General features: G+C 38.9%; 1 long non-coding RNA gene across 1 annotated transcript in view; it reads right to left on the bottom strand.

Moving 5' to 3' along the window:
• Nucleotides 1-885: 885 nt before the first annotated feature.
• Nucleotides 886-2,774, bottom strand: part of LOC116736415 (uncharacterized) — a 6,943-nt gene continuing 5,054 nt past the window's right edge. Inside the window, exon 4 of the long non-coding RNA XR_004342557.1 lies at nt 886-912. This is a non-coding gene — a long non-coding RNA (uncharacterized LOC116736415). The remainder of the gene's footprint in view (nt 913-2,774) is intronic.

Raw genomic sequence — 2,774 nt, 5'->3', positions numbered from 1 at the left:
TTAAAAAAATAACACAGCTGTTCTGTGAAGGCTTCAGAGGACAAACGGCATGATGACCAAGCAACAAAGCAGGCAGGTCTGGGACAAAGTTGTGGAGAAACTACACCTTGAGCAGACCATTGATCAAGGTGGTGACAGCCTCATGCTGTCATTACCTTTTTCTTCAGCAAGAAAGGGAAACGGTTAAGAGTTAACGGGAGGACTGATAGCTAAAAACAGAGCAATCTAGAAGGAAAAACTGAAAAAAGGCTGGAAAACATGAGACTGGAGAGGAGTTTCACTCCAAGGCAACATACAGTGACTTGCTTTCAGATCAGAATCTGTCCCAGATTTATATAATTTCCTCCCAGTTCAAAATTATGCTCTACTATGTGTTGGTGGATTTTAAAAAACTAACTAAAATACATTCAATTTTGTGGTCATTATGAGATAAAATTAGAAAAAAGTATTCACACCTCTAACAAAAATGAAGGTTTTATTCTCAGGATTTTCTCCTGATACTTTCATGTTTTACAACACTTAATGTAATCAATAGGCAAAAATGGGAGTTCAACATTATAAATGTCACTTATTAGAAGAAATATCTAAAGATATCTAAAGACTATATATCTACTATATGGTGATACATATGTTATGTTCATTTGAATTGCTAGTTCAACAACAGCACATATGACACTTAGCAAATTTAATGCCTTCAGGAAGGATTTGTTTAGTGCTGAATGCACTTTTACCCCACACACACTTTTAATCCATTTCCATTCAGAGTTCTGTGACTCTGCTGATTTGGCTGGAGTTGGCAGGACAAGGAGCGTGACATCCTCGTGCCGGCATTATTCTTACGACTTCCTGCTATTAGGAGCTCTCCTGCCTTTCCAGCCTCCCAGCCCTTAATGGTGGATGAGAACTGCAGTGCTGTTATGCTCCACTTCAGAGGACTTTGGCATTTCCTCTGCTGGGGTGCGGTGGCAGCTGTTGTTGAGGATGGGGTATAAATGTGGGAGTTTTGTAAGTCCGGTGGGGATTTGTGTGTGCACGTGCGTGTGTGGGGGTGTGCAGGGTGTGTGTGTGTGTGTGTCTGTTTGTACATATGTGTTAATGTGAGCTAATAGGGGATTTCTTTTTCCCCCATTTAGTGAGTTCTCTTCTCCAGCGGTGGGAGTCTGATTGTTCAGTTTCCTGTCTTCCTGGCACAGTCTAAACCAGTGGTCTGAGTGTGGGTGACAGAGTGCTGAGTGGTCCAGTCAGACACGTCCTCCAAGGGTCTCTTTTGTTCCCACTAAACTCTTTACCTCACACAGATGTCTTGAAAAACAACTGCAGTTCATATGAGTGATCTATGAGCTTAAGATGTTACATGAATCATCTTAGTCTTCAACTAAGCTCCTTCTTTGGAGGCTTGTCAAATTGCAGATCTTTATTGGGGAATAACAATGTTTTTATGAAATCAGACGTAGAGTGTGATGTTAAAAGGTCAGACATGTGTTTAGTATCTAAGTCACACCTTGAGCTCTGCACTGCTGACTTGTTGCACCGCGCTGGCAATATGTTTGCCAAAATGCCTGTGTGAGATCCTTCAATTGGCAAGAAACTGTAGACCGTTTATGAGTATCTGTGTTCGAGTTGTCCTTAGAACCACACTTCACTGCAAGATATTCAAACATGTTGACATTTGCACCAATGAATTTCACACCGTCTGAACTTGACATGCAAGATTTTATCCATTTGTCAAGATTCGATCCTATTTATTTATTGTGCAATGACAAGAGAGGTAATTGGCGGGGAAACTATGCAGTTCAACTGAAATAAATCTTTGTGCCAAATCACGCTGGAGAACATTCCTTCGCTTATCAAAACTGGTAACTGCAACACATTCCTTGGATTCTAGTATGATGGGGTTTGACTATAGCTCATGTTTTAACATTGATATTGGGTATTGTTCCAAGTGGCTGCTTTTCAAACAATAAAACCTAACTGAATAAATGTTTCTGCACAGGTCATTGACGGGTGAGCAGAAGCAGAAGAAGGAACTTGTGTAGCTGTTTGGCACATCATCCTCAAACTACAGCATATCAGTCCATGAGTGGTGAGGCATTTATCAAAAGTGAGGCAGCTCAATGTCCAAACTTATCTCATGAACTCACTTATTTTCCAGAAGACACGTTAGCAGAGCTGGTGTTTGAGCTAACTTCAAATTACACAAAGATTTTTGTTTCCTCTGAGTCAAGGCCACCTCAAACTTTTTACTATATTATTAAATATCCCAGTATTTTCCAGGTGTTTTAATTTATTTTACCAGACAGTGACAGAGCCTTGCAAAAGCTCTCATACACGAATTAAATCTTGTAAAAATCACAGACTTTGGCGTATTTTACTGAAAGGGAATATGATTAATCAACACAAAGTAAAATAGAATTTTTAAGTGGAACAAAAAAATTAGACATGGTTTGAAAAAAAAACACAATTTTTTTTTAAACTGAAAAGTACGGCATGCTTTTGTAGTCCGCTCTTCTAAGTTACAAGTCAACCAGCTTTCCACATCTGTAGGCTTTTTTTGCTGAACAGCGAAAACCAAATCAGATTGAATCCGGATTATTTATATACATTTGTTTTTACAAGTTGCTTTAGGTCTGTGACTGGGTCATTGTAAATCATGTAAACAAAGTACACTTAGAGTTGTGGTCACAATTTGCCATTGCATCATTTAATTTTAGGCATATATGTAAAAAAGGAGTATGTGGGAAAGACTTTAAAAGACGTGAGTTGAATTATGTATA

This window comes from Xiphophorus hellerii, chromosome 17 (genome assembly GCF_003331165.1).
Source record: "Xiphophorus hellerii strain 12219 chromosome 17, Xiphophorus_hellerii-4.1, whole genome shotgun sequence".
NCBI lineage: Eukaryota > Metazoa > Chordata > Actinopteri > Cyprinodontiformes > Poeciliidae > Xiphophorus > Xiphophorus hellerii.
Note: the sequence above shows the minus strand (reverse complement) of the source record. Positions and strands in the feature narration are given on the sequence as shown.